This window comes from Narcine bancroftii, chromosome 13 (assembly GCF_036971445.1).
Source record: "Narcine bancroftii isolate sNarBan1 chromosome 13, sNarBan1.hap1, whole genome shotgun sequence".
NCBI classification, from domain to species: Eukaryota; Metazoa; Chordata; class Chondrichthyes; order Torpediniformes; family Narcinidae; genus Narcine; species Narcine bancroftii.
This window is the reverse complement of record NC_091481.1, coordinates 412,079-432,192: the sequence shown is the minus strand read 5'-3', so window position 1 is coordinate 432,192 and position 20,114 is coordinate 412,079. Positions and strand designations below refer to the sequence as shown.

At 42.2% G+C, this 20,114-nt stretch overlaps 1 protein-coding gene across 3 annotated transcripts in view; it reads left to right on the top strand.

Moving 5' to 3' along the window:
- Nucleotides 1-20,114, top strand: part of LOC138749001 (semaphorin-3E-like) — a 107,892-nt gene that overhangs the window by 19,679 nt on the left and 68,099 nt on the right. Inside the window, exon 1 of one of the 3 annotated variants that reach the window (XM_069910004.1) lies at nucleotides 5,302-5,376. The exons of the other annotated variants lie outside the window; for them this stretch is intronic. The gene's annotated coding sequence lies outside the window, so the exon portion shown is untranslated. Of the gene's footprint in view, nucleotides 1-5,301; nucleotides 5,377-20,114 lie in introns of those variants that run through there. 3 annotated transcript variants of the gene reach the window in all.

Below are 20,114 nucleotides of genomic sequence, written 5' to 3'. Positions count from 1 at the left end.
TCAGCTAGATGATAATTGATTGAAGATAATGGGAGAAGTTTTGTCTCTTTATGAACAAAGCTTGAGCCTACTTGCTGTCCCACCCAGTGGAAAGAAACAAACAGTTCATCACCAGATTGTGCTCCAGAGTGGGCCAGGGGCAGTGTTAGTGGTATCTCCCCAATGCCATGAGGTTGGAACTTAGTGGGTCAGCCAGTAGGCCCATTCAAAATCCTGTATAAAATGGGATTAACTGGGCTTTTTGCCTGGTTAGCACCCCTGTTAAGCAGCAGTTAGAAAGGGTCCAACCCGGTTAATCCCGTCTGAACCCCGGAGATAGTCAAGGAACCCAGTTAAACTTACCTAGGTCTCGTCCACAGGCAATTTGAACAGGAATATGGCCGACCCGCTTATTCCGGTGATGTCAAGCACTTGTGTGCATGCGTCAGTGGGAAGCCAGCATCTGAACATCTGGCAGTATTTCCAGTGAGGAAATGACATGTCATTGTGGGGGCAGGATCCCCCTTAAATCATCGGATTGGTGACTTAATGGATCGATCCCCTGAAGTTTTTCCAGCACTTTTGCCCCAGGAGGGCGACCAAGTGCTGCAATTTAAAAGAGGCTAGTAACTGTGGAGGCAGTGCGATGGTCAATGTTTCAGGGCAACACCCTGCATCAGACAAAAAACATTAACCATCCCTTTGCTTATTCAGATTCTGCTCGACCTGATGAGTTCTTCAGAGGTTTGGTATTTGCTTCAGATTCCAACATCTTTCTCCAGTTGAAAGAGCAAGACCTGCCCTGAAAGCAGTGCTTAAACCCATCCACTGCTCCAGCTGCTGTGATGTCTTTCAGGAATCTGTTTCCTCACCCGATTACTTCTTGTGGTTAACCAAAGCAGGCATTAGAAATGGAGATTTGGGAAATGCCTATTTTTAGAATGTGTTTGCAAATGACAAGGTCTCTATCACATCCCATAATACTGGCTGAAGTGTTTTTAATGTTAGAGCTCGCTCACATCTTGGTTGTAACTGCACTATGTCCAGTCCATAGATTCCAATTTCTATTAACACCAGGGATAATTAATGGCTGTAATACCCAGGAAATTAATGAGTGCTGTTTCAGAACAGAAACTGAGGGAGGCCCCAAAACATGGAGCATTTGCAAAACCTGCCAGGAATAATGAGGATACTGGGAGTTGTCTGAGAATGGTCTTCAATGCTCGTTCTTGCTGATTATGTTGAATTGATGTTGCTGCCTCTAGACTGGGGCCTGTCATGTCACTCTCAGAGCACTGGGGCCAGAGCATTGCTCCTTCATCTCGACATCAGGATCGGCAAAGTTCTTGCCTTACACTGCTCTCTGTGTGTTCACGGGAGACCCAGTTCTCATTTATCGGTTCCTGGACGTGACTGGCAAGAGCAAGGATGAAGAGACATTAAGACAGGCATATGGGCATGCAGGGAATGGAAGTATATAGATCATGTGCAGACAGGTGTGCAGTTTAAATTGGTGTCATGGTTGGTACAGACATTGCTGCACTCTTCTCTGTTCCGTAGTCTAATGTTTGATTTTAACAAGAAATATATCCAATGAATTAAATGATAAGAGTTGGAGGGGTTTGACAAAGATGGAGCATTGGGACTGAGAGATTGTTGAGATTGAGAGATTAATAAAGAAATAGTGTGTCTGACAGCCTGGGTAATTGTCTGGACCTGCTGAAGCAAAGTGATGGAGAATGAGGAAGGGGAATTGAGGAAGGGTTGAGAGGAAATAGTGGGTCTTGCAGAGGAACCAAGAATGGAAATGGAAAAAGGATTTGACACCAAACATGACACTGTATCAGGGGGATCTGAGATTGTATGTGAGAGGTTGATAATGTGAGAGAGGAGAGAGGAGAGAGGGATGGGAGGTACATAGGAATATAAGAAGTAGGAACAGGAGTAGGTCAAAAATGGCCCATCGAGCCTGCTCCGCCATTCAATACGATCATGGCTGAGATCATGGTGGGAGAGAAGAAATGGCCTGAGAGAAAGAGGAAGGTGAAGTTAAATGTGACAGGTTTTGGGCAACAGTCTTCACACAGGGCAGCACAGTTAACATAGTGTTTAGCGCAAAGCTGTTACAGTGCCAGCTACCTGGGTTTGAATCCCACACACTGTAAGGAGTTTGTACATTCTCCCTGTGTCTGCATTGGTTTTCTCTGGGGGGTTTCAGTTCCCTCACACCCTTCAAAACATACTGGGGAGTTATAGGTCAATTGGGTGGCACAGGGGCTGAAAGGGCCCTATTACTGTGCCATATGTTTAAAATTTAAACACAGTTGAGGGATCTTAATTACATACAATCCCTACTTCAATAAAGAGATGAAATGATACAATTGCAAACTACCATTAGGATTTGTTGCAAACAGTTCATCACCAGATTGTGCTCCAGAGTGGGCCAGGGCCAGTGTTAGTGGTATCTCCCCAATGCCATGAGGTTGGAAGTTGTCCAACTCTCAGGAGTGTGCATGAGGACAGAATTCCTGCTGTCCAGTAAATGATGGGATTTGTCCTTCTCCTATCGGAGAGCTACCATTCTTGGCCCTCTGTCCTCTTCCCCATCACTTGGCATTTTTTCCTTCTGTCCTCCCACCTACATGCGCCTCATCCCATCATTCTGTCCTCCTTCCCTTTCCTCCTTCCTCTCTTCCCCCCACCATTTTAACAGGCATCTACCTACTTTTTTCCTATTCCTAATGAGGGTGCAGGCCCAAAATCTTGGTAACCCTTTACTTTGTCGGGATACCGTGTGTTCTGCTGAGTTTCTCCAGGACATTTGATTATTGGATTTGTCCTGAGCTACGAGATTCTGATTTTCAGCTTGTCTTTTCCTCAGAGAGTTAAAATTTATGCTGGCACGTGAGAAGAGGCAGTGAATTTCATCATCAATGTTTGCCTTCGCTGGGAGATGGCTCCTGAGTCCTGGGACATTTATGTCATGGAGTTTTATTGTCAGAGGAAGGTGTGAGGCCGGCGCTTCAAACACCTCAGTGGATGAGGTGATGATGAGAGGAGCCTGTGAAAGTGCATGCTTCATTCAAACCATTTTATTTACAGCACGGTAGAAGCTGATTGCAGCCATTTAAACTCATGCCACCCAATTACACCCAAATTAATCTACAATCTCTTGTAGGGTGGGAGGAAACTGGAGCCCCCGGGGAAAACCCACACAGCCATTGGGAGAACGTACAAACTCCTAACAGACAGTGCGGGATTCGAACCGGGTTGCTGGTGCAGTAATAGCTTCGTGCTTACTACTAAACTCACAATGACTCTGATTGCCTTCACTGTGTAAGGGAGAAGAGTTGGGTGGTCGGTGACTAAACCTACTCCCCCACCAGGCTTGCCTGGTGTGGAGGGTGGTTTGACACCCTGCAGGACGAAAAACGAGACCTGTCAAAGGGTGGACGAACCCTCTCGTAGGGTCAATGCTCATCCAGCAAACGTGTCATGAAGCACAGAAAGGCCATCCCTTGCATTGAACTTTGGTTGGCCATTCACTGCAACAGAATTTCCCCCCAGCCGTCTTGGACCTCACCATTGCCACTGGATCCGGGAGGGGATGTCGAGAGAGTGGGTCTGGACCTGTGCAACCCCTAGTCACCTCAATCCATTCATGCACACACTGTTCCTTTCTCAGGAGTGGGGTATCCTCGTATCAAACCTATAAAGTATCTGAAAGGAACATCATCATCCAATGGGATGGATGGCCAGAAGAGGGAGAACTAATGGGTAGCAGGTTGGTGTAGTAGTTCGTGCAACTCCATTACAGCCCCAGAAATCAAGACATAGGTTCGAATCCTGTGCTGTCTGTAAGGAGTTTGTATGTTCTCCCCGTGTCTGTGTGGGTTTTCCCTGGGGCTTCAGTTTCTTCCCACCATTCAAAATGTACTGGGGTTGTAGGTTAATTGAGTGTAACTGGGTGGCACGGGCTCGAAAGGGCCTCTTCATGTGCTGAATGTCGAAATTTAAAATCTACATTTAAAATGTAAAAATTTAACATCAATGTGATTGGATTTACAACTGAACAAACGGCTTGGATAAATCAATCAAGTGGGAATGTGAATGGAGAGTTTCTGGTTTGCACTGGGGTCAAGGGAGCTCCGTCTCCTGGGCAGTAAAGAATCTGCTTATTGAGTTAGGACAAACAGTTCAGTGGGACTGGTATCAATGGGCACCCGTATCCCACACCTGATGAAAAGGCCATTTCCTGCTTTATTCCCCTGCAGTGAACAACCTGTTTACTTTAAGAGATTTTATGGTTCAATTAAAATTGCAGACAGGGCAATTATTATAACCCTAATAACCAGGAGTACTGAGGCAATGAAAGGAGGAAATTAAAGTCATCAATATAATAAATCCTGGGCCAAACATAACTTACCCCCGTGAGATAGTTACCAGTTAACTCCATGAAGTGTGATGGACAATGACTTTCTGGGAATACAGCTGACAGCCTCGCCTTCTCTGATATCATGGGAAGGGATCTTCATGTAAATGTGTGTCTGATATCTGCAGTCCTGGTTAAGGTTCATGGTGATTGTCACCAATGGGGACCTCTGTGGGACACATCCAAGTCCACCCTTTTCAGAAATGCCCCAACTTCCTGGTTCAGTCTGAATTGTTCTTGGATTTCAGATTTATTGTCAGTACGTACATGACATCACATACAACCCAGAGATTTTTATTCCTGTGGGTGGCAGAATTACCACTTACTGGTAGTACAAAAAATGTATACCACATACACGTCAACAGATCAAGGAATATAAACAAATGTTCAATACAGAGAGGAAAAAAAATCAATAAAGTGCAAAAGTAAAAGTCCTTAAATGAGATGCTGATTGAGTTTATTGTTGAGGAGTCTGATGGTTGGGTGATGCGAGTTTGACTGATGTAGAGTTGGACTACACTAAAGAAATCCCTATAATTCTGCTCCTGACCATGTGACCCCTCTGAACTCTATAGTTTCTTTCCACTTGGGCCCTCAAAACTCCAGGATCCAGTCAGGATATGCAGTCCCCTTGAGCCGCAACTCTAACCATAGTGCCAGCCTCCTCCCCAGAATTCTCCACTCTGCTCACATTTAACACAGCTCACAACCAAACGGTTTCCTGGGTTTTCAATATGTGCTAATTCAATCTATCCTTTGCACCAAAGTCTTGCAGCAGGTGAATATGCTCTGGTGTTTTTCTCCATCTAATAATTGTCCAATTAAATACTTAAGCTCACTTTTAAATCTATGGGTGCAATGATTTGAATAGGTCTTTGCTGCCCAATCAATTGGAAGGAGGCACCTGGATTCTTCAGGAGAAAAGTCGAGTCACGAGCCAGCATCAACACTCCTGCTACTTCAGGGTAAATCTTCTTCTTATTTTCTAAGATCATTGTTATGGTAGTTTCATAGTTTTGACAAGTGGGAAACACTGTGCCATGTACAACATGAAACTGCAGGAAAGGCAAAGCCCCAGAGAACCCTCCCCACAAACTTCCTTAATTCCATTTTGATGCTTCATAGAAATTTTTAAGTTGTGACTTGTATCTATTTGAATTTATTAATGTCCACGGCCCTGATCTGTTGTTTCGAGGTCTGTTTGTGGCTGAGGTTTGTAATTTGGTTCTCATCTTGCCATGACTGATTACTGCTCATTGATCTTATTCAAAAACCTTTATAGCTTTCAAATTATTTTGGCAACGTCTGACTGGCCGGTGTGGACATCGAACTGGCAGAGTGCAAAGCATGAAACTTTAATTCCTTATGAATGCAACAATGATTCAAAATGTTACTTTCATAATAAAAGGGACAAGATTTGTAATTCACAATTCATTTTGGCTGTTAGATGTGAAAAGTTTCCTCTTCCAGATGAGGTCTGTGATTTTGCAACAACAATTGGTGGTTTATTGAATGCTATTGGAATCCAGTAGAGAATCGATGAGGCAAGGTTTCAGCCAGAATTTTATGGAATTCCTGTGTTTTTTTTGTCTTGTACTCTTGACATTCATGTACAATTATGTCTAAACTGTTAAGCCATGACACTTCCATTTTTGAAATCCTCCCCACCATATTGTTGTTATGGCAATGGCTTGGATTGCATATTGTTTAAAAAGTTATCAAGAAAACATTTACAATAGAAATTTTACTTGCGCAATGTATTAAATTTGATAACCTTTGCATTAGTGAACTTTAGAAATGTTTCTCAAATCTTCAGCTGATGCCTGCTGGTTAAAGTATTAATGTAAACCTCCGGACATCGTGCAGCTGTGACAAGATCTTCTAAACTACCAGTCATTGGACACATTCTGTCTTCAAAAAGGATGATTGATGCTGGTTATTAATCTCTTCCCATTCAGTGTTACCATTTGGGACACAAACTCCTTCATTAACTTGGAGGAAATAACATGCATTGATTGTCTTGTTAAAACCATCACTTCTCAGTGGGAAATGAGGGTGATTTGCCTTTGCGAAAGTAGTGGCACTACAATTCCCAGAAGGCATCGAACCAGCCTTGTGATGTCAGTGTGTGATGATGTCAGCATGTGTTGAGCATGTGATTCTGGCTTTTAAAAGGTTGCGTGGGTGATGAAGAGTAAATCCATTTGATTCACTCTAAAAACGCCTTGTCATGGTCCACTGTGATTACAGTGGCCACACTAATGTCTTTTCAGAATGTAGTCAGAAAACCACTGCTAACAGGGAGAGTGTATCAGGTGCACAGAGAGGAGATAAAATCAGGCTCACCTACTGAGATCAGAAATTCCAATCACTGACGGGGCTATACTAGAAACCTCTCCAAAGCCACTAAGGGTGGAGGAACTACTGTATTAGGGAAAGTTGCAACATGTAGTAGGAGACTTCCATTTCCTCATTATTGTCCTTCGTGCTGAGATGGGGCAGAATTTGTCGAGTGCATCCAGGAGAGTTTCTTGAAGCAGCATGCAGATAACCTAACCAGGAAGTGATCCATACTGGACCTAGTATTGGCTAATTAGCCCAACCAGATGATTGGAGTTTCGTTGGGGGAACGTTGTGGGAATAGTGATCACATTTTAAGTTTCAGTATACTTATGGACAAGGGTAAGCTTTGGGCTTGGTAGAAAGATGCTAAATATAGCAGAAGGCATCAATTTATCTAATTTAGAGTTAGCCCCTTTCCCCTTGCTTACCCCTGTCTCTCTGGTCCCTTTCCTCTCACCCACCCTCTTTACCTGCCTGTCACCCACACCTTCCTCCATCCAGTCCCTCTCCATTCCCTTTCTTCCTCCCATTAGAATGCATTGTCCTCAGCCTTCTGCCTCTTCTTCCTTTCACCTCCTAGCTTCTGATCTTTCCTGTCATCATGTGCCAACCTTTATTTGGCCCATTTCGTTCTTTTTCTAATGAAGCATTTTGGCCCCGAACCTTTGCCTTCCATGGATGCTGCCTCTTCCTCCAGCATTCTGTAGGCTGTTGGTGTTTAAGAGGATTCTAGACGGACATATGGGTGTGAAGGGATATCGATCTGGTGCAAGCAGCAGAGTTTTAATTTGATTTAGACATTAAGATTATGATAGGCATAGAATGAAGTGGACACCCAGTGCCTTTTCTCAGGAAGAATAGCAAACACCAGAGGATGTGTACAAAGTGAAGGGAGGGAAGTTTAGGGGCAACGTCAGGGGTAACAGAGAGTTGTGGAATCCTTGTCAAGGATGGTGGTGGAAGTTAAAACATGATGGGCAATGAAGTGACTCTGTGAGATGTACGTGGAACTAAGAAAGATATGAACTTTTTTTTATATTTAATTGCTGTATATGTCATATTATTTGTTTTTTGAACAAACAAATAAAGTTTAAAAAAAAGAACGAAGAAATATAAGGGTTACGGGGTAGGGAGGGTTTAGTTTTTTTTCAGGAATATATGTGTGGACACAACATTGAGGGCTGAAGGGCCTGTACTCTGCTGTAGTGTTCGATGTTCTGTTATGTCCGTTACAGATACAGGAACTCAAGAGTCTGTTCCTGTACTTTATGTTCTAAGTGGGAACAAATCGCAATTGAAGTACTTTATGGATTTAGAAGGATCACACAGTTTATTTTGAAAAGGGAGTAGGGTGAGGGGTTAACTTCAAATTAAGGACATAATTATCCATTTCTATGACAGCAGAGTGATGAAACTAGAATCACAGCTGCTTCACTTGGTTCTGGTCTCTGAGGCAGGAATCGTTCTATGAGTTCGGATTCTTGCTTGCCTGACGTGACCAGCCTGAGTTAGTCCATAAGACATCATAATAGTAGATAAATTAAGGCTATTTCAGCCCATCAGGTCTGTTCACCATTTTCCCGCTCAGCTCCACTGCTTGGCTTTTGATGCCCTGGCTAATCAATAACCTATCAATCTTTGCCTGAAATGCACCCAATAACCCAGCCTCCACAATTTCCTGTGGCAACAAATTCACCCTCTGGCTGAAAAAGCTTTCCTTCACATCTCTGTTCTAACTGGACACCCTTCAGTCCTGAAGTTGTCATCTCTTGTCGTAGATTCTCCCACTATGGAAAGCAACTTTTTCTACATCTCCTCTGTTTACACCTTTCAAGATTCAAAATGTTTCAATGACACCTCCCCCATTCTTCTAAATTCCAATGAAAACAGGCCAAGAGCTTTCAAACACTCCTCACATGATAACTCTATGTTCTTTCTCCCAGTTCCATTAGGATCTTTGCGCACTGGTGAACACAGTCACACCAATGTCTGTTGAGGAGTCCAGATCCAATGGAAACAGGGTTGCAAATGATCAAGGGGAACAAAGTTGATGCTGAGATTTCCGAGGGTTTGACAAGCATTGGGCTGAAGGCAGCAGAGAGACTGAGTGGTAACGCTGACATTTGTCCCTGGTCCACCCATCCATTTGTTCACACATCCATGTATATGTTTTAAAAAAACTTCAAAGGTTCTCATTTGATGAAGGAAAAATGAAAGGTTGTGGGGATCAATGTGTTGAACACACACCTTGTGGCCCCTGAGTAGAGCTTCATGTGTGATGGAGAGAGCGTGTAATATCAGGTGGGATTGGAATAATGTCTTAACTTGTTCTTCCCTGTAACTCAACTCCTGAAAACTTGTCAACATCCTAGTAAATCTTCTCTGCATTCTTTCAATCTTTCTGATATCCTTCCTCTAGTTAGGTGACCAAATCTGCACACAATGCTCCAAATTTGACTTCACCAATATCTTGTATAACTTTACCATAAGATCCCAACTCCTGTACTCAATACTTTGATTTATGAAGGCCAGTGTGCCAATAGCTTTCTTCACAACCCTGTCTATGCATGACTTTCAGGGAACTATGTATCTGAATTCCCCAGATCCCTTTGATCCTCCACACTCCTCAGTGCCCTGCCATTTACCGTGTACCGTCCTACCTTGGTTTCTCCTTCCAAAATGCAACTCCTCCTACTCTGTGCAGGGCAGATTTTCAGACTAGAGTTCCATGACCAATGGAGTCCCTCATGGTTCAGTATTGGGACACTTGCTTTGGAAATACATAAATTACTTAGCCAAGGGTGTTTGTAGCAAGGTGAGTAAGTTTGCTGATTACACTAAATGATGTGCTATGATGAATAGATTACCTGGCTTTGCAACACATTCCAGGTTAGCTGGGGAACTGGATGAATGGCAGGTTTGTTCAACTTGGAGACATGTGAGGAGCTGCATTTGGGTAAATTGAACCAGGGAAGGACTTCTATAAACAGCAGTGCCCTAAGGGGTGTTAAGGAGCAGAGAGATCTAGGATGCAAGTTCATAGCTCTTCAAAGTTGGCTGCACAGGTTGATAGAATGGTGGAGAAAACATCTGGTATTCTTGTCGCTATCAGTCAGGACATTGCATACAAGTGTTGGACATTGTGTTGAAGTTATACAGACATTGGTGAGACTGCACTTGGAATATTGTGTGCAGTTTTGGGTACCAGCTAGAAGAAATATGTCATCATGTTGGAAAGGGTGCAGAAGAGATTTATTTAGTTGCCAGAATTAGGGAAGTTGAGTAATTGTGAGACATTGGAAAAGAAGACTTGGCCTGCTTTCCTTAGAGTAAAGGGAGAGCTTATTGAGATCTATAACATAATGAGGGTGATAGGATGAATTTAAGGGAAGAGGGGATAACTAAGGTGAGGGGGTACAGGATTTGGAAAGGAAGACAGGACAGTTCTTCACTCAGGGTGGTGGCCATGAGGAACGACCTGCCAAACAATTGGTGGCTGGGATGGGAGTGTGGAACAAAATAGGAGGGCATGTTTGTGCAGACCCACTAGACCTATGGAACTCCAACAACCTGCCGTCATGTATCATGATCCAAGGTTTGAAAGAGTTGGATCCTATTTTGTTTCCATTTGCCAATAGAGCCAATGTTTCTAGCCTTGGAAAGGTGGAACGGAATGAATCTGAAAGATTATGTCCTGATTGAATTGTTTCTTTGAGTGTTGATAGGCAGTTGCTATACTCAAGCTTCTGCTCTGTGTAAACTTAATTCATTCGTGAAGCTTCTGTTTATGACCTCTGCTATAATATTACAAACTTTAAAAACAATGTTAAAGAAATATTCCCATTTGGACCTTGCACAGACTAGCTCTAAAGCACTATTGTAAAATGTCAAGAAATCATTCAAAATTAAGGCAGCAAGACTGAAAGAACCAGATGTGTTCATCAAATTAACTTGCCCCACAATGTGCTTACAGCTGTAAGTAATAAGGGCACCAATGTTTGACGTTGCAAGGTAACTCACTTCCCCAATACTGCAACCTCTCCTCTGGGACACCAGCTTTGAAATGTAGCTTCTTGACAAATGCTGACTGGAAATCCAAATACACAACTGCAACTTTCCCCTCTCGTCCTGCTGTTGCATCCTTGAAGAACTTGAACAACTTTTTTGAGCGTGATTTACTCTTTATTAAAATCATGTTAGCTCTTCTAAATGACCTGTCGATTCTCCATATTAGGTTGTTGAGGAGGTTTATATAGGTTGGCTTAGCATCATGGGCCGAGCGGATTGGACTGTGCTGTAATGTTCTCCGCTTTTGATCAGAGACTCCGCATCTTGCCAATAACAGATGTGAAATTAACAAGCCTATAACGATCCATCTTTGTTCCTTCTTAACCAGTCATGTTTTCACTTTTCCAATCCATTGGGACCTACTAACAACTCAATAAGTTTACACAGGCATTAATCAATGGTTTTATTTCCTCCACAGCTACTTCACGAGTTTTTTGTGCCTTTTCCATTTTTATTTCAGATTTTCACCATCTGCAAACTATTCTTTATTTTCAGGCCTCGTATGCTGCTGGATCATGGTTTGCCCATGTTCTGTGGCTTTGCATGTTTAAGAATAATCAGGGGGAAGGTATCTGCTTGAACCAGCCTCCTGCCAGTGAGCTACAGGCTTCACGCCAATCATGAAGTGAAAAGATTCTTGCTCCAGTCCCTTGACACTCTCGCTCACATCTCTCCTCCAGGCTGACTTCCTCTTCAAGGTGTAAATTGGTACACCTCTGGTAAACCTCTCCTCACTCTCCCATTTCAAAGGTAAGGCCTAATGGTAGGTCTTCCAGGCTGATGAATCTCCCCTACGCACCCTCAGGGGGAGGTCGGGGAACCTGATCAGCAGTGGTGGTAGAGATGGGAGGAGGGTTTCAGTGATGGGGACCTGATGGTGATCTGGGGAAGAGTGGAGGAGTAAAGAGTTAACAGCACATATAAAGGGCCCAACCTGCAGGAGTACCTAGGTACAAGTGCAAGGCTGTTGGCCTGTAGGTTACAATCATAAGGATGATCTTGGGAATATGCCATTGAAGATCAATGTTAAACACTGTGTAAACATGGCGTGAAGACTATCAAGTATCCATGTGGATGTCCTTAGATCTCAGCCCATGACTCACTGAGGGCCCAGCCCAATCCAATGTTCTGTGAGGACCATGCAGTTCACTACATATCATAGAGTTACATAGCGTGAGAGGAGGCCATCACCCCAGCGTCCGCACCTGACATGAAGCACCCATGCACACAGATCTTGTGTGGATGATTTTATTCTCTCTTTGGTGTGGTCCTGGTGCAGCCAGTGTGAGGATAGTTTAAGATGCAGTCAGATTGAAATGATGATTGTGAACCTGATCTTCAGGCAATGCCAACATTAAAATGGCAGCACTGCGGATCTGTAATGACTGTGCTGTCGCTGGTACAGATCCATGGAGAACAAGGAGATTGAATGCTCTCCGCAGGGTCTTAATGCCCAGTCCAACTACTGACGGCTCCACACAGGCTTTAACTGGCCCATTAAAGGAGATGACAGTGGTTTAATATAAAACCCTGTAACTGTGGCATCTGGGCCTGACTTGGTGGCACCTGTGATCAGCTGCAGCCATTAGAGGTTGCAGACTCCAGGGAAGCAGAGAACTGGCACAGGGCACCTGAAAACAGGGAGAACAGCCCATGTTTGGGAGAGTGAAGCAGAGGAGATGACTCTACATGACGGTGACCACAGTGATGGACCAGTGAGGGGCTCTGTGGCTGAAGAACATTGGGCTGTTGGTGACTCAAGGTGAGGAACCCATGCCGGCTGCGGTTTCCTGGAAAGTGGCTGAAGGGGTACCAGGTATCGGAACTGAGACTTGAGAGGGTGATGAGGGCACTGAAAGTTTTCTGATTCTGTCAGAGGTTTGGATCTGGAGCTCAGGCTGCTTATGGTTTGGACTGGACTCTGTGAGGCTGTAGAAACGCTGAAGGTGAATCCACGGACACTCAGTGACTCTGGAGAGACTCTCTTTTGCTTCCCTTTCTCTGACTGTAAGGGGTTTCGGGAAATTTTGGCTGATGGTGAATCTGTCTTCCTTCAGACAGACTAAAGCAAAATCCATGTAATATTGCACTTGTTTTATTACATGACAACCAAAGAATCTTGAAGAATCTTCTAATTGGTGTAATAGCTGTGAAACTAAGGTGGTGATATGGAAACATGCTGCATAAACATTTGAATTCTAAATGCAGATCCAATTTCTCAAGGGAGTTCTGTTGCTGTGTATGAATTTAATGAATATCCACATTCAAAGCCGTAAATTAATGAAAACAATATCTTAGCTGTAATTCACAAAGAGTCAATGAGTCATCATCTCACCGGAGATCTTCAAGGAATGAGCAAAACAAAATCAGGTGACTGAATCAAAAAGTGGGGAGAGTGGAGGGAAGGGGGCAGGACATAGGCCACCTGCAAAAAGTGGGGAGAGAGGAGGGAAGAGGGTGGAACACAGGCCCCCCTGCAAAAAGTGGGGAGAGAGGAGGGAAGGGGGCAAAATACAGGCCCACCTGCAAAAAGTGGGGAGAGAGGAGGGAAGGGGGCGGAACACAGGCCCACCTGCAAAAAGTGGGGAGAGAGGAGGGAAGTGGCGGAACACAGGCCCACCTGCAAAAAGTGGGGAGAGAGGAGGGAAGTGGCGGAACACAGGCCCACCTGCAAAAAGTGGGGAGAGAGGAGGGAAGGGGGCGGAACACAGGCCCACCTCAAAAAGTGGGGAGAAAGGAGGGAAGGGGGCGGAACACAGGCCCACCTGCAAAAAGTGGGGAGAAAGGAGGGAAGGGGGGAGAACACAGGCACACCTGCAAAAAGTGGGGAGAGGGGAGGGAAGTGGCGGAACACAGGCCCACCTGCAAAAAGTGGGGAGAAAGGAGGAAAGGGGGGAGAACACAGGCCCACCTGTAAAAAGTGGGGAGAGAGGAGGGAAGTGGCGGAACACAGGCCCACCTGCAAAAAGTGGGGAGAGAGGAGGGAAGGGGGTGGAACACAGGCCCACCTGCAAAAAGTGGGGAGAGAGGATGGAAGGGGGCGGAACACAGGCCCACCTGCAAAAAGTCACAGCTGGAGATGGATGGGAGGGCAGAAGAGAAAAAAAATCTGAGAAATGTAAGAGGGAGGGGTAGCTCTGTGAATAGAAAGTGGAAAGGGTCAGGGATGGGGAAGAAAGAGAGAGACGGGGAGGGGCCGAATGGATCTTGGCTGTCATTGTTTTCTGCAGATAAATCCAAGCAAGTTGATACTGATGGTCACCTGAATTATATTAATGCAAACTTCATCACTTCATCTTGTCATTTCAAATGAAAACAGATCACGGATCAAAAAATGGAACTGCTTAAGTATAAAAATATTTAATAATAATGCAGTGCGGTTAGCACGACGACGTTACAGAGCTAGCGATCGTGACCGGGCTTCGATTCCCATGTTGTCTGTATGGAGTTTATATGTTCTCTCCCTGTCTGTGTGCATTTTCTCTGGGTGCTCTGGTTTCCTCCCACCCTTCAAAATGTAAAGGGGTGTAGGTCAATTGGGTGGCATGGGCTGGTGGACTGAAGGGACCTGTAAGCATGCTGCATGTCAAAATTTTAAAAAAAATTAAATTTAAAAATAAAATATTTCATAAGGAAATATCACCTTTTACTGTTTCTGACAGTGTCATTTAAAGTGTGAAATGACGTACAAATATTGTATTGTGGGTTGGAGTTCCTTTCAATCGTCTCATCTGTATATGCCGTGCAATGGGATTTAATCATACATTTTTGAAGTCGGGGGGGGGATCTAAAACTTGAGGCCACAGGTTAACGGTGAGAGAGAAAATGTTTAAAAATGGACCTGAGAGATAGGTTTTCACATAGGGCACAATGATCTGATGGTACCAGCTGCAGAGGACGTGGATGAGATGGGAACAATTACAACAGCCCAAAACCATTTGGACAGATACGTGGATGAGAAATGTTTAGAAGAAAATTTCCCACATAAGGAAAATGAGACTAAGTCAGGAAAGCACATTGGTTGGTATTGATGAGAAGGGTTTAATCAACATGAATCTTGAGGTGTGGTCTACAAAAAGACACAGGCAAGCACGAGAATGGGAAACTCTTGTGGATATGTTTTGGTGAGTTGTTGAATTTCCCAAGACCTGGCTGGCCTTGTGCAGCTTCAGATCTCTAAACCATGGACTGTACTCGCCCTCTATTTCTCAGCCTGGGACCCAACAATAATCATGGTCCAAGTGAGCAAAGAGATTGGATTCTTCCCTGACCACCCTCCAACAAAATGTGACCTGTTGCTGATGGGCAAACTAGTTCCCTTTGACTCCATAAACTGACTTTTTGAAATTGTTTGGAAATAGCACAAAGCTATAGTTCGACGGTTAGACGATTTATTCAAACATTCATTACCCTTAGTTCCTGCCTTTTATATCTAAGATCTCTTGCTGTAGCAAAACTTTGTCAGTTCAGATTAACAACCACTTATGAAGCCTCTAGTATCTGCAAATTGACGCCAACATAACTCTGATCAATACTGTACTTGAAAATGGGCTTTTATTGACCCAGTGACTGATGCCTTAAATTATTAATGTCACTAAACAAGTGCTAAGAATAAAAGAACTGAAGGCAGGAGAAGACGATCCGGCCCCTCCTAGCTACTGCATAATTTATCAAGATCTCAGCGAATCCTCCCCAGCTATCCCCTTCATCCCACTAATATCCAGAAATCTATAGATCTTTCACTGAGGTAAACTCGATAACTGAGCCCCACCAGGGCAGAGAATTATGAAGATTCACCACTCTATATGCATCAATCAAAATCTCCTCATCTCCATTCGCAGCAGCCAAGTCCTTATTGTGAGAATGTGGCTCGAGGGAGCAACTTTAATTTTAACCTTGGCCCATCAATAGATAAAACTGGGAAGACTACTAAGAAAGGGTCACGTGATGGAGTCGTGGCTGGTTAGGGAAAACCAGCCCTCCACAGAGAAAGATAGAAAAAAAGTAGAAAAACAAGGCAGAGAAGAAAAACAAAAAAGTCACGATAAAAAGTATGAGGAAGAACATGAGGATGGCTCCAAAGAGGGAAAAGACTACAATGACCAGTAAAGAAGAGAAAGAAATCGCGGGAGTAATCCCTCCCATGAGCAGGGAGCTCTCCCAAAGAGGATGGCCTGAGTGGCGAAGCTAGTAAGCGGGCAGCTGGGTGGCAACATCCCCCAGGGCAGTCTGGAGCATTGGTTTGCAGAGCCTGAAGAAGAAATGCCAGTGCGCATGCGCAAGGAGTCATGCATGCGTGGTACACATTTTAAAGAGAACGCCGTTGGGGACGGACGCCAACAGCAAGATGCTGATTCGGTAATGGGAGAAGCAGCGGAGAAGGCAATGATAGAACCAGGATCAACACGGAGCCAAGAAATGGAGCAAGAGAAAGATAAAGAAATACAAGAAAAAAAACCAGATAAGGAATACTTTGACAGTCAAATAAAGATTCTAATGGAAACAAAAATGGCTGATTCAGTACTATTTTTTAAAAAACATGCAAGAGACAGATATAAAAATACAGAGAATGGAGAATGGTATGGTAGAAATGAGAAAGCGAGGTAATGAAGTGGAAGACAGTGATGGGGGTGGAAATGGAGTTGAATGAGTTAAGAGAGCAATTGGATGATAGAGATAAGGAGATTATGAAGATGCATAGTTACCTCTTGGAGGTAATGAAACAGGTGGAAGAGACCCAGAATTTGCCTGACTCATGAAAAATGGCAATAATTACAGTAATTCCAAAAACGGGAAAAGATCCACTGTCACTGGCTTCATATAGACCAATATCTTTACTAAATACAGATTATAAATTAATAGCAAAATTACTAGTGTATAGATTGTGTACTGAAACTAGTGACATTAGATCAGACAGGATTTGTTAAAAATAGAAGAGTGGCAGATAATATCTGTAAATTTATTAATTTAATCCATACGGCACAAATAAATAAAACACCATCTGTGGCAGTTGCTCTTGATCCAGAGAAAGCTTTTGATAGGATGGAATGAAATTATTATCTATTATAGGAAAGATATTAACAAAATAGAGAGAGTGCAGAGAAGGTTCACGAGAATGTTGACAGGATTTCAAGGTTTGAGTTACAGGGAAAGGTTGTGCAGACTGGGGCTTTTTTCTCTGGAGCGTAGAAGATTGAGGGGGGACTTGATAGAGGTGTTTAAGATTTTAAAAGGGACAGACAGACTAAATGTGGATAGGCTTTTTCAATTAAGAGTCGGGGAGATTCAAACTAGAGGGCATGGTTTAAGATTGAAGGGGGAAAATTATAAGGGGAACATGAGGGGAAATTTCTTTACGCAAAGGGTGGTAGGGATGTGGAATGAGCTTCCGGCAGACGTGGTCGAGGCGGGATCATTGGTTACATTTAAGGAAAGGCTGGATAGTTACATGGAGAGGAGAGGACTGGAGGGGTATGGACCAGGTGCTGGTCAGTGGGACTAGGAGGGTGGGGATTTGTTACAGCATGGACTAGTAGGGCCGAACTGGCCTGTTCTGTGCTGTAAGTGGTTATATGGTTATATTTAAAGTATTACAGAAATTCAAATTACTGAAAAAATGTATTAAATGGGTTAGAGCACTGTATAATGGTCCTTTGACAAAAGTGGTAACAAATAGATAATGCATCAGATCACTTTAAATTAAGTAGGTCAACAAGGCAGTGATGCCCATTATCACCATCCCTGTTTGATTTGGCTATAGAACCATTGGCAGAGCTGGTAAGAAGGGAACCTATGATAAAGGGAATAAAAGAAAAAGAGGAAGAATTTAAAATCAGCTTATTTGCAGATGATATTATAGAATATTTAACAGACCCAGATAAATCAATAAAAAGGTTATATACAAAATTGAAAGAATATGGGGCAATATCAGGAGACAAGGTTAATATTGATTGAAGTGAAGTGATTCCAATGAACAAAATTAATTATACAAAATGTAAAAGGGAACCCCCTTTTAAATGGAAATCACAGGCCATATGTTACCTTGGTATCAGGATATATAATTATTTAAATAATTTGTAAAAATTAAATTACCAACCATTAAGTTAAAAAAAAGTACAAGAAGATTTGGAGAAATGAAAAGATTTACCATTAACTTAAATAGGGAAGAGTAAACGGCATCAAGATGAATGTATTTCCATGGCTACAATATTTGTTCCAAATGCTACTGATTTCCTTGATGGGAATTTTAAAATGAAATTAAATAAATTAATAAGAAAGTTGTTATGGAAGGGTAAAAAATCAAGAGTGGCTTGGGAAAAATTAACGTGGGTGTATAAACAAGGAGGATTACAGCTACCAAATTTGAGAAACTGTTTCAGGGCAGCACAGTTAAAGTATCTATTTTTATCAGATGGGAGAAAAACCAGATTGGCTCAAGATAGAATGATATAAATTAGGAGAAAAGGTCCCTGAACCTATAAATGGGATGAGAAACTGGTGAAACACAATAATCTACCAATCCTACATCACATACTAAAAACATGGAAGGGGATACATCTGGAGTGAAAGATGATAAATAATCAACTACCAAAAATGTTACGAGCGCAAAACCCATTAATTCCTTTTACAATAGACAATTTAGTTTTTAAGGAATGGGCAAGAAAAGGAATTAAAAGAATAAAAGATTGCTTTTTGGGAAATAGTTTATTAACATTTGAACAATTAAAAAATAAATATGGAATATCACATAGTACAATATTTTCATACTATCAGTTCAAAACTTATTTAAAAAGAAAAGTTGGGAACTACTCTAAGATTACCTGAGAGTAGTTGCTACGAATACTTAATTACAGACCCTGCGATAGTAAAAAAAAAATCACTACAAACATGTAGAGCAAATTGAAATACAAGGAAAATGATGAAGGAATATATAAACCCAAACAAGGTTGGGAAAAAGATTTAAATATGTGAATAAAGAATGAAACTTGGAAGGAACAATATGCAGGAACCATGAGTTACACAATAAATACTTGGTTTCATATGATCCAATACATTTGGTTTCATAGATTAAACGTTACACCTCAAAAGTTAAAAGAATGGAATCCAACAAGATGCTTCCATTGTAAACAAGAAATTGGAACAACATTACAAGCAATTTGGACATGTACAAAAGTGAAAAGATTTTGGGAGGATTTAAACCTAATATGAAATAGAATTACAAAATAGAGGATAGCAAAAAATCCAGAAATCTTCCTGTTAAACAACATAAAAGACAAAGAATTAGATCTAAAATTAGACAGGGCTCAAAAAAGATTTTATTATGATTGCATTCGCAGCCGCAAAAAAGTGCAGAATGAGAACTTGGAAAATGGAGGAAAGCTTAAAAGTACAACAATGGTCCATAGAAATGAACAAATGTTTCCATTAGAAAAAATTACCTACAATCTAAAAGACAAATATGCTTTATTTGAACAAATTTGGGAACAACACATGGAGCATATTAGAAACTGCCAATTTCAGACTCCATCTCTTGAAGTGAACAAAAATAATTAAATATGAAATTTTAGACAACATGATTTCTTTTTCTTGTTTCTTCTCCTTCCTTTGAGTTCTTCTATTGTTTGTTTATTTTTCTTCTTTCTCTCTTTTCTTTAAGTTATTTCTTGCTTTAAGTTAATGGGGTGGGGGGAGGAGAAAAATGAAAATGTCACTGTGCATATTTGAAGGATGAATATTTGCATATATTATTGTTAACATGGTTGACGGTGAAGTATTAAATAAAAAATTATAAAAGAAGAATGTGGCTCCTAATTCTGGACTTGTCTACTGATTACTGGGGAGGTAGTGCTGGGATGTTGACCTTTATAGTTTTGATCAGCTACCTTGTTATTCTAAACTACACAGAAACCAATCCTAGTTGACCACTTTTTAAAAATCTAATACTGCATCCTTGGAACTAGACATAACCCACATACGGACAATTTCCATTTAATTTTTTTTAAATTTTGACTGACAGCATGGTTACAGGCCCTTTTGGCCAACGAGCCCGTGCCAGCCAATGACACCCAATTAACCTACATTCCCAGGTACTTTTTTTTGGAAGGGTTGGCAGAAACCAGAACACCTGTGGGAAACCCACACGGACACGGGGAAAACGTACAAACTCCTCACAGTTTGGGATTCGAGCCCCAGTCCCGATTGCTGTGAGATGCTGTAGCAGCAATATCTACACTAACTATACAGAACAAGTGTATAAAAATAAATAAATATTATTTAATAAATAGTAACATCG